The sequence below is a fragment of the Macaca thibetana genome, chromosome 9, assembly GCF_024542745.1.
Source record: "Macaca thibetana thibetana isolate TM-01 chromosome 9, ASM2454274v1, whole genome shotgun sequence".
Classification (NCBI taxonomy): domain Eukaryota; kingdom Metazoa; phylum Chordata; class Mammalia; order Primates; family Cercopithecidae; genus Macaca; species Macaca thibetana.
The window spans coordinates 105,432,852-105,445,672 of record NC_065586.1 but is presented as its reverse complement, the minus strand read 5'-3'; positions in this window follow the sequence as shown (position 1 = coordinate 105,445,672).

Below are 12,821 nucleotides of genomic sequence, written 5' to 3'. Positions count from 1 at the left end.
CACAGGGACCCTGGGCCTGGCCCATGAAACCACTTTTTCCTCCTAGGCCTCCAGGCCTGTGATGGGAGGGGCTGCTGTGAAGAACTCTGACATGCCTGGTGGATTTTCTGTTATATATTTTTACCACAATAAAAAATAGACAAATAGAGATAAGGAATCTGGGATGATTCTAACATTTCAATATTGTGCAACTGGATAAATGTATCGTTCATTGAGTTTTGGAATATAAGAAGAAAAAGAGCAGATATGGGGGGTGGTAATATTGGAAAAGCCTCTAGGCCAAATATTGGCAAAATTTTTCTGTAAAGGGCCAGACGACAAATATTTTTGGCTTTTGGGATAATATGGCAATTCCTGATTTCTGCTATTGTAGCTTGAAAGCAGCCACAGGACAATAAGTAAATGACTGAGCATGGCTGCCCTCAAATAAAGCTTTGCTTACAAAAACAGGCAGTGGACCAAATTTGGCTGGCCCACAAATAGAGAGACCTAGCAGAAATGTGGGTCTGAGATTCAAGTGAGATGAAAGGGAGTTTCTAGAAGATAATGAGGTCTCTAACTTTAGCCATATGTGCTTGTTGCAATGTTGGAGAGGGGATTTATATCACCAGTTGGATAGTAAGATAAGATGCTGTAAATGGGCCGGGCACGGTGGCTCATGCCTATAATCCCAGCACTTTGGAAGGCCGAGGTAGGTGGGTCTCCTGCAGTTAGGAGTTTGAGACCAGCCTGGCCAACATGGTGAAACCCCATCTCTACTGAAAATACAAAAAAAAAATTAGCTGGACCCAGTGGTGGGTGCCTGTAATCCCAGCTATTCGGTAGGCTGAGGCAGGAGAATTGCTTGAACCTGGGAGGCTGAGGTTGCAGCAAGCTGAGATCGTGCCATTGCACTCCAGCCTGGGCAACAAGACCGAAGCTCCGTCTCAGAAAAAAAAAAAGAAAGATGCTATAAATATTTCTTGTGCATGTTCTAAGGGCTTGATACTATATCTGGTTAATGGATCTTATCATTATTCTACATTACAATAATGATGATGTATAAGAAATGGAGCCATGCTTCTTTCTTCAATATTCAAGCTGTATTGGGAGTTTAACATATAGTTCAAAGGGGGAAAAAAAAACCCAGAAAATAAAATGGGAGACATTTTCAGGATTTTAAAATACGTGTGCATTTGTAAGCACATGTAGGTTTTGTGCATTATTACATACATAAATATTTTCATAATACATATTTATTGGCCTAGGTTTGGTGTGGTCCTTGTAGAGAGGGAATGCCGTTTTAAGATTCTCTAACTGGGGCTTATTAAGAAACCCTTTGCTGAAATCTGAAACTCTATTCTCACTTAGCAAGAGTAATAACCGTTCAGAGCCCGGTTGCCACTGCTGGTTTCCAGAGTTTATTATCTCCAAGCCTGGTTGACAAGAGTCACCAAGGTAAGTGAAACATACATGGTCCCTGAAGTCCTGGAGCTTACAATTTAGTAATGGGGCTGGAATTAATCAATTACCCACGGCATTGAATGTATATTCTTAACTGTTAGGTGTATAACAAAGGGGAAGGTCAGGGTATTACAAGAGTTTGTAAGTGGGGATTTCACCCAGGAGAGGGGGTCAGAAAGGTTCACAGTCACTCCGAGAAGCAGGAGCACCTTCAACAGAGCCAGCTCATTAACCACCATGCCTCAAAGACTTTTTCAAGCTTCTCTTGCAGCTGATGATGTAAGCCATGCATGAGGAGAGGACAGTTATGAGGGGCTCATTTGCTGCCAATTCCGATGCTAACTGTCAACTGCTTAGCCTTCTCTTTTGTGTACAGCATTGATAGGAATTTATTATATCTTTAAGGCAGAAAATATATCAGTTCATATATTAGTTTTTGGAAAAAGGGAGTATTTTTTGCTTTGCTCAGACTACACTGACTAATGGGAATCTTAATTTTTCAGAACATTTTCTCAAAGCAAAAACCTAAGAAAAATTCATGTTGCACGAGTTGAATAAAGAAGCTCTCTTGCTATTAAGGTTATCTGGCGTGTTTCATAATAAGCTCTTCATTTCTCTCAGAGTGAGCTGCAGAAAATGAGGCCCATTTTAGTTCATATCCTAACTGTGTGGCAGCAATGCTCTAAGATAGAAATTACAGACAGAAAATAAGTTTTTTCTCTGTTTTAAAATTTTCCCTACAGATACTGTTGGATTTTGGCATATGTACAATAAATCAGAACAGTTTCCCTGAAAGTGATTTTTTCTTATGTTACTATTCTTCCATGCTGCAAACTGAATTGTATCCCTTCAAAAATTCATATGTGGAAGTCCTAATTCCAAGCACCTCACAATGTGTATGGAGACAAAGTCTTTAAAGAGGTAATGAAGGTAAAATGAGGTCATTTCCTGGGCCTTAATTCAGTATGGCTGGTGTTTATAAGAAGTGGAAATTTAGAGACACACAGTTACAAAGGGAAGACTATATGAAGACACAGGGAGAAGCCATCTGCAAGTCAAGAAGAGAGGCCTCAGAAGAAACCAACCCTACTGACATTTTGACCTCAAACTTCTAGTCCCAGAACTGTGAGAAAAATAATTTCTGTTGTTTAAATTCCTCAGTCTGTGGTACTTTGTTATGGCAGCCATAGAAAATGAATACATCCCATAAGAAACAAATAAAATTTAAGACTAACTCCAATCGAGAAGGAAAATGCATTTAAGAGCCCACTTGTCCTCATTTGTAATTTTGCACTAACATCTCTGATGTATTTCCAGAGTGCAAACAACCTCCTTTCTGCACATGGTGGACAGGAGCTTTCTGATGGCAGGACCCTTTTTGTTTTGCTTTTACTGTGTGACACACCTTGTGGTAATTGTATTTATTTATCCCTCCATTTGCTCTGGCCATAATGTAGAATATAATGTTTGCCACATTGAATATTGAGCATAATATTATTAGAGATGTCAATCTGAAAGACTGCATTTCAGGAAAGAAACATGTTGACCACAAAACAAAACGAACGCTCACCATATAAAATGAAGAACCACATGCATAAGAATGAGCAGAACTACTCTGAGGAAAAGCCGTAGGCATCCCCAATTCAATATAAAAATTCAAATTTATGCTTGTTACTCAGCATCTTTCAGAGAGCTGTGTCTCTTCCCAGAACAGGGAAGTCTGGGTTTGCAGAGAATTTACCCCAGGCTTCCCTCAAATTCTGAGTTGTTTTGCATTAAAAATGAAATTCAGCTTATGAAAACAACCTCCCTTGACTTTGCAGGAATATGACTAGTAACTCTTGTGTAAAGTGAGTCCCCACACTGTGAGAGTTGGGTGGATTATAGTTCCTGTGTGGCTGAATACAGTCTCTTCCCAAAGAGAAATCCCATAAATTGTAAGCACAATTTTATCCACAGGCCTTTCTGATCTAAGGCTAAGGTGTAGCCCTAGAAAGGTTTCTTCCAGTCATTTCTGTGATGTCCACTTTATAGGGCTGCTGTTGACCTGTAATAGCTCTGGAAAGTGGTGGCGTTAGTAATCACAATGAAGAAAATCAAGTGTGGTTCTGGGGTCTAGGAAGGTCCCACATCAATAAGAATGTGTTGTTTGAGGCTTTTAGTACTTCATTTTCTTTGTGTTGCTGTCATTCTCTGAAAATGATGAAGGATGTTGATCATCAAAAGTTGTGCAGCCTTCAGATGGGGCAACTGTCCCTCTGCAAAGATGGAGTCTTCTGCTGTGGGAGCCAAAGTGAAGCAGGAGGAGTTCACGGGTGCGGGAGGTGCTCTCACAGTCTGGCCTGCTACTGCTTAAAAGGATTAAATTTGATGTTAAAACCTGTACATCTGATACCTCATCTTCCTGTTTGTATTAATGTGAAAGAAGAACCAAAAATGTTTTCTTTTGGATTTCAAAGGGAAGTCTGGCTTCAATTAATACTGGGATTTAAAAAGCAGATCTTAATGTTGCCTGTTTTATTGGCAATCTCTCCAATTCAATTCAATGCCATTTTTATTTGGGGTTGCCAAGTGCTGATTTTATATAAGATGCAGAATATAAGAACTCTTGGTGGTCCAGGAACTGTGACCTTGTCCTAGCTGCACTGACACTTCTGAGCCCAGGACAAGGCTGGTTTGCTGGGTGTGCACAGTTGCACTGATTTCCACACTTAGAAGGGGTTCCCACCCTTGAGGTTGAATGTTCTGTATTTACGCCACAGAATTCTTAATTATTTTATTTTTGACTATATGTTTTATAAGTAAAGTCTGATGGGACAACGGAGCATGTACTTGGGACTATGTAATTCTTAGCAACTCTCAATTATAACAAAAAATAGAAAAATTATATGCCAACTGGTTCTAAAAACAAGTGATGTAAGAGCAATATATTCAGTAGAGGAAGGCAGGATAATTGCCAGTGAAGCCTTGAAATTCGAATAGGTATTAACCAGGAATGCATTTTTTCTCTCTCTTACACTTGAATGTCAACTGTTTTCCCACATTTGTTCACATTAAAGCCTTTCCTTTAACTTTTCCAAACCATGGAGCAACTGGAGTAAGCACTGAGTATCCCCAAATAAGAATCAACTGTGCACTTTCTATGCTTTTTGGATCCTCAGAAAGATTCAGGCATCTGCTCCATCAAAACATCATACACCTTGGTTATAGACACTGAATATTGGGGCATTTGCATACACTAGTTGAAGAGATTTGGGAGTTACAAGAAATATGAAAGTGCTATCACTTTTTCTATCCAGGCTTCTTGAAAGTGAAAGCATGCTTAAAGGATTTATCAGCAAATGAATTGGGTTTTTCCAGTGGGTAGGATTTGTACAGTGTATTCATTTATTTCATTAACAAAGGCAGATATCTCTTGCATTTAAGTGGCAGTTCTTTCCACTCAAAGTCATGAAGTTCAACAAATGCAGAACTAGGCTGGCACCTGGGCCTCCTGGTCTACAATTTCTTAATACACCCAACAAATTTGACAGATCATCAACTGTGTTAACTCTGAGGATACACTGGAGAGTACGGCAGGATTTGCCCCTGCCATCACGGAGCTTTCACCCTGCGAGGAGACTCGTGTTAATCAAATAATTGCACATACAAATTAGATGATAACATTCAGAATATAGCGCATCATGGGATCACAAAACAGAATATATTAACCTTTTCTTGAAGGTTAAGGTTATGGTACACGCTCCCGAGGGGTGGCACATGAGTCATGATTTGGAGGAAGAACACCAGCTAACTAGGAGGTGACCACGGAGGGAGGAGGAAAGTGGGTCAGGCAGAAGGTCCCATGGCAGGTAGTAGTGGGGGCAAATGTGAGGTGTGATTGGTGTGTCCGAAGCAAAGAGAGACAGGGGAATGTGGTGTGAGATGAGGCTGGAGAGACCGACAGTAGCTAGATTACACAGGCTTCTGGGAATAATGTTAATTTTTCTCTTAGGAGCAGTGAGAAACCATTTAGTGTTGGTTTTAGGCTGCAGGAATGGGAATAACGTGTCAGATTTGCTTTATTCTTTTAGGAACTCTTTTGTTTCAGTGTGTACCTGGTGGTGGGTATGAGATTCCCTTGAGACGTTATATAGAGATGCCAATGGGGACAGCTGGTTAAGGGAGGCCACAGCTCAGGGGGAAGGAGGGTGAGTCACCTGAACACAGAAGACTGGGAAAGTCCTGGGTGTCAGGATCCTTCAGGAAGAGTGCAAATTGTGACAAGGAAATAGAGCCAAGGATGACCCTCAGCAGCATTTAATGATTGAGGTTACAGGAAGATGAATCTAAAAAGAAATCTGATAAAGAATGACAAGAGGCCGGGCGCGGTGGCTCAAGCCTGTAATCCCAGCACTTTGGGAGGCCGAGACGGGCGGATCACGAGGTCAGGAGATCGAGACCATCCTGGCTAACACGGTGAAACCCCGTCTCTACTAAAAAATACATAAAACTAGCCGGGCGAGGTGGCGGGCGCCTGTAGTCCCAGCTACTCGGGAGGCTGAGGCAGGAGAATGGCGTAAACCCGGGAGGCGGAGCTTGCAGTGAACTGAGATCCGGCCACTGCACTCCAGCCTGGGTGACAGAGCCAGACTCCGTCTCAAAAAAAAAAAAAAAAAAAAAAAAAGAATGACAAGAGAGGGAGGGGGAAAAGAAAAAAAAGAAAGGAAAGCGAGTGCAGTGTTGGTCATAGAAACCAAGGCACTGAATGTTCTAAGTAGAACTGGTCACAGTGGAATTTCTTTTGATGAGTCAGGTTAGATGACGACTAAAATACATACATTTCTTTAGTGATAGGGAGAACCCTGTCAATCTTACAGAGTAAGTGAGCAAGGGGTGGTAGTGAGTGGTCAGAGAAGTGATGAAGAGTTGGAAAGGGAGAAAACTCTTTTTAAAAGTTTGTCTGTGAAGAGATGGGGTGAGAGAGGGAGATAGCTGGACAAATTTTCTACTATCACAAATATTCTTGTTTCCATTAGCTGGGCGTGGTCATGCATGCCTGTAATCCCAGTTACTCAGGAGGCGGAGGCACAAGAATTGCCTGAACCCAGGAGGTGGAGGTTGCAGTGAGCCGAGACTGCGCGACTGAACTCCAGCCTGGGAGGTAGAGTGAGACTCTGTCTCAAAAACAAACAAACAAACAACCCCAACCCCCTCAATATCCTTGTTTCCAAACCTTGAAATTCTGGGTCTCTACTGCTGTATTCCCGGCTTCACTAAAACACACAGAATTAGACTTCAATTTGTTACAGAGATATCTTGGGGTTCAGCTCAGAGCATTGTTCTCAACTGCCGGCGAAATCTTACATGAATCATCTCATGAAATAAGTCCCCAATATCCTTATGTAATACAATCAGTCTGCTGTTGGAAGAGTTTCAAAGATGAAAAGATAACATTTCGCAACCCATCTAAGAGCTTTATTTTTATAAACAAAGCAACGGTTTTGAGAAACGAAACCGTTCAAAAGTAACAGGTTCATTCCTTTATATGACAAATGATGAGGACAGTTCTATTTTCCTAATACTCTGTTTATCAACTGAAGCTATTTATTTCTTTAGCATTTACTCACTTATCCTGACAACAGGCCAAACACAGTCTACTTGAAATATATATTTATTTATGATTTCTCCAAACCTCCTTCTCTAAGGTTTCTTTTATTTTTACTGAGTGAGGTTTATGTTGGTGAAATGTTGCAGTCACTTGTCACTTTCCCGGAGCAGCAATTTAGCATCTGAAGAATGAAGCTCCTGGGTTTCTGAGAAGTGCAGATCTGTATCTGATGCTGGGAGTGCAGACAGGTGCCTCTGATCACGGTGAGAGAACACTCGCCAGAATGTGTTAGGTAAGGAAATAAAAATAGGGAGTTATCCCGGGAAAGTGATAGATGTCGAATATATTAGAAAGGGACAGTCATTATGGTAGTAAAGTTAAATTAATAAACAATTATAAATGGATTCAAATCTCTTATTTACAATCTGCTATGCAATTGCAGTGTCATACGCTGTGCTGTGGGTTTTGCAAGCTTCTCTCATTCAATCTTCTGCCACAACTCTATGTATTGAGCAAATTTCTTAACTCCCATGAATTTCAGCTTATAAATTTGCAACATAGAAATAATGGTAATACCTGAGTTTATAAAGCCAGTATCAAGTGCAAAAAACCAATTTGCAAACTAGGTCCTGACTTCCGTTTCCAGTTAACATAAAATAACTGGGATCTGCTTGTTCTCCAACCTGAAATGACCAAAAATACCAGGCAATGTGTGTGAACAAAGGTTTTCAAGTAACTGGTAGGGTAGCCAACTAAACCAATTTAAAAGTATCAGTGGAATAAGTATATTCTTTTCAACAAATAATGCTGGAAAAATTGGATGTCTATATGCACAAAATAAGTGTCAACCCATTCTTTTCCTTACATAGGAAAAATAACTAACAATTGGTCATAAACCTAAATCCAAAACCTAAAGCTATGAAACATATAAAGAACATGGAAGGAAGATTTGTGTCCTTAGTGTAGTGAAATACTTTTTAGGTACAACAACAACAACAAAAAATTATCCAGAAAAAAATTGCTAAATTGTACTTTGTCAAAAAATTTTTTAAAATATTTGCTTCTTAAAAGACACTGGTAAGAGAATAAAAAACAATTGACTGGAAAAACATATTTTCAAATCATACTTCTGATTAAAACTCAGAACATATAAAGAAACCTTAAAGTGCGATAATAAGAAAACAATTCCATAAAAATTGGGTAAAATCATTCGATAGACATTTCCTCAAAAAAGATATATAGGCAAATAAGCACATAAAATGATTATCATTATCGCTTAATGAGGTATCCCCCACATAATATTGCCAAATATTTAAATTTTGACAATTATAATATTTGGCAATATATAATATATAATATTTGGCAATATTATAATTGTCAAAATTAAAAAAGGTGGATCATACCAATCATTGGCAAGGATATGGCAGAACTGGGACTCTCAATACACTGCTGCTGGGGGTGTGAAATGGTTACAGCTACTGTGGCAGACAGTTTGGGAGCTTCTTAACAGGTTAATCATACTCTTATATATGATCTATCCATTCCACTCCTAGGTATAATACCCGGAACAAAGAAAGCGTGTGTCTATGCAAGACTTGAAGACAATTTATGGCAGCTCTGTAGTAACCAAAACCAGTACACAGTTTGAATGTCCATCAATAGTTGAATGTATAAATGGTCTGTGGTATACCTATACAACGGAATACTGCTCAGCAGTAAAAATGACTTGGCTATGGATACATGCAACAACAGGAACAAGTCTCAAAATAACTATGAGAAATGAAGAAGCCAGACAAAAAAAAAAAAGAATATATCCTGCGTGATCTGATTTATAAAACCTCAAAAGAATGCAAACTAATCTCTACGACAGCAGATTAGTAAGGATCTCCTGGAAAGGTAAGGTGTGAAGAGGGGGGTTGTCGAGAAAAGGAGAGGACTGGGTTAACAGTCACAAGAAAACTATTTTGATTGTGGTTGATTATTTCATGGGTGGTGGTGTTGATTATTTCATGGGTGTTTACATATATCAGCTCATCAAATTGTATACTTTAAATATGTACAGTTTTTTGTATATCAAGTAAACCTCAATAAGGATATTAGGAAACAAGAAAGAAACAAGGTGATGTGTGTAACCGGAATCACAACATTTTAGGAACGACTTCCCAAAACACTTATGGTCTAATAGGAAAAAAGGAATATGAGAGAATACAGAGAGATCGGAGAGATAATGCTTACAGCTAAGCATTATCCATGTTAATATGTTTATGGCAAAGCTGGTGAAACAAACTTCTTCAGAGTATATGTCACACCCTGAGAGAATCCAGTAATTCCTGACTGGGAATCCTGAGAATGTTACGCTTAGGGGGCAATGAGAGCATCATTGGACCCATCGGAGTAGCAGGAAGAAGCAGGTTAGGGGCTGAATGAAGAAACACACCAATTGTCATGTTTGTAGGAAGGATTCTCTTGGTGACACAGGATGAAGAAGACAATCTGCATTGGCGTCATCCTCCAGAAGTTCAGCTCTGTTGTTTTGGGAGAAGTAAAGCAGTACCGAGACATACTTACAAGTTGGGGCCACAAAGAACTTCACTGTGAGCCAGGGACAAGTTCTGTTAACCCAAACACTGCTCTGGGTCCTCAATCACATACAATTTCTACCAATTGCAAATCCAGGGAGAACTCGGTTCATTCCAAGATGAGTCATATAAATTTATGTGAGCACAAGTTTCTCTATAAATGTACCAAAAGGGGAGAAAAAAGGAGGACAGAAATAGGAAAAACAAGTGAAAGACAAAAATTCATTCATCAGAAAAATGTTACCATGAATTTGATAAACATTTTCACCAAGGATGTTTCCATGAATTTTTAAAACATGTTATAAAGGATGCTCAATAAAACAACACAGCAGCAGGCTTCAAGGACTCAAGGAAGATATGATGATACAATAAATGATGTTGAAAATGAACTTAAAATTGAAGTAAAACAGAAATAGGAGAGATGATAGATATTATTGCCATGCCAGAAGCTTCCCAAAGGAGAATAGACATGGCTAAAATACTCTATAAACATGTAGGAATTAATTAAGGAAAGCAAGCAAAATTAAATGAAACTACAAAAAAATTAAAAAGGGCATCTGGGCATGGCAGTTCACACCTGTAATCCCAGCACTTTGGAATGCCAAGGCTGGAGGATTGCTTGAGGCCAGGAGTTTGAGACCAGCCTGGACAATAGACACAATTTCTTTAAAAGGAACATAACAGAAAATGGATTTGCGCCCCTGTAGTCTTAGCTACTTGGGAGGCTGAGGCGAGAGGATGGCTTGAGCCCAGAAGTTAGGGGCTGCAATGAGCTATGATCACACAACTGCACTCCAGCCTGGGCAATAAAGTGACACCCTGTCTCTTAAGAAACAAAAAGGGACAAGTATATTAAAAAAAATTGTTAAGAAGACTGAATAGTCAATGGTATAGAAATAATATCCAAATATATAGTTCAATATTTTTTTCCAGAAATGAAACACTTGGATCTTAAAGTCATACTAGGTCCCAAGAAAAACTGATGGGGAATAATTAACACTGAAATCACATTCTAAAAATATTACTGACATTCAAAGATTAAAAATCTATTTGCAGTTAGGCAAAGGATCAAATCTCTTATGAGGAAAAAGAAAATTAGTCTGCTTCAGACTCTACACCCAGAGTTAATGCTAAAGAAATAGCAATGCCTGAAAGTCCTCAAGGAAAAAAAAGAGTGAGTCAAGTATCTTATTCCTGGACTCTGTCATCCAATTTATAAATAAAGCAGACGTCTCTAAGTACACAAGAACTCCAGGAATATAATTCCAGTGAATCTAGAATGCAACTTTCTGTTATAGAAGATTCTGAAGGGCAAACTTCAACTGATGAAGAGATGATTAAGGAAAGTATGGCAAAACTTCGTTTTGTTGGGAGAGGAGTGACTGAAATAAAGGTAGGGTTTATATTAACAGAATAGAGTATAAATAATCTATAATCCCTGAAAAAATGGAAAGAACAGAGTAAAGTTGGGATGAGAAGAAGAAAGATAGGAGGTAGTATAGAAAGCTGTGTAGCTTAAAATTAAAAGCTTTTAAAGCTGGCAAATCAAGTAATAGAACTGTAAACATGCTTAAATACTTAAAGGTAATTGGTACAAAAACCTTATAATCCACTAACATCAGGTGGTAGATGAGGCTGAGCAGTGGAGAGGAAATGGAAAACAACAACATTTTCATTATTGCTAAGAGTAGAGTTTTAGCCCGGTATCCGCTAAAAACTAGAAGAGTAAATGGAAAGATATAATTAGTCCAGAAATATACTTGCAAATGTGAAAACTTAGAAGTATGCAATAATTTTTTGTAAAGGCAAAAGATTAGAAGTAGTTGAAATATTTGGCAATTGGAACTGCACAACTGTATAATGAAGTCATTGGAAAGACTGAGAAAGCTCTCTGTGTACTTGCATGGAATAATCTCTAATGTGGCTATTAAATAACAGGAGTGAGGCAAAGAATAGTGTGTATGGAATGCTACCAATTGGATAAGAAAAACACATATGCATTTAATCGTGGACCAAAATGTCATGCAGCATATACACATATATATGTATATATATGGACATATGTATACATATGGACATCATGGACAATATGCTGTCATACGGCATATACATATACATGTTGTCCATGATGGACCGCATATGTGATGTTGGTTCCATAAGATTATAATGGAACTGCCCTATACAGGTGTACCCTTTTTTGGTCTTTTATACCATATTGTTACTGTAACTTTTCTATGTTTAGATGTATTTAAATACACAATTTGTGTATTTAAATTGTCTATAGTATTCAGTACACGAACATGCTTTACTGGTTTGTAGCCTGCGAGCAATAGGCTATACCATATATCCTAGGTGTGTAGTAGGTTATACAATCTAGGTTTGTGTAAGTACGTTCCATGATTGCACAATAACAATATCACATAAAGACGCATTTCTCGGAATGTATTTCTGTCATTAAATGATGCATGGCTGTATATATCACATAAAATATACCTGGAAAGATAACCAACAAAAATGTGTTTATAACTTAGATGTTTATGAAGGACACTGTAAGCAGAGGTCAGGAATAAGACAAAAATTATTTACTGAATACCTTTTCATACATTTTAAGTTCTGCACCATTTGTACATGTATTAATTATTATTATTATTATTTTTGAGACGGAGTTTCGCTCTTGTCGCCCAGGCTGGAGTGCAATGGCACCATCTCGGCTCACTGCAACCTCTGACTTCCCGGTTCAAGAGATTCTCCTGCCTCAGCCTCCCAAGTAGCTGGAATTACAGGCGCCTGCCACCATACCCAGCTAATTTTTTGTATTTTTAGTAGAGACAGGGTTTCACTACGTTGGTTAGGCTGGTCTTGAACTCCCAACCTCGGGGTCTACCTGCCTTGACCTTTCAAAGTGCTGGGATATCAAGCGTAAGCCACTACGCCTGGCCTAATTTTTAAAATAATAAGTTTTAAAATTTCCTTTTAGTGAGATGAAATTCAAATAACAAAAATTAATTATTTTAAAGCACACAATTCAGTGACACATAGTATATTGTATATTCATAGTGTTGTGCAATCATTTTCTCTATCTCGTTCTAAAACATTTTTGTCACCCTCTAAGAACACCCCGTATCTATCAAACAGTCACTTCCAATTCATAATTTGTTTTTAAAGAAAAATCAAAACCCTCATGATGGCTTATAAAGACATCCATAGAC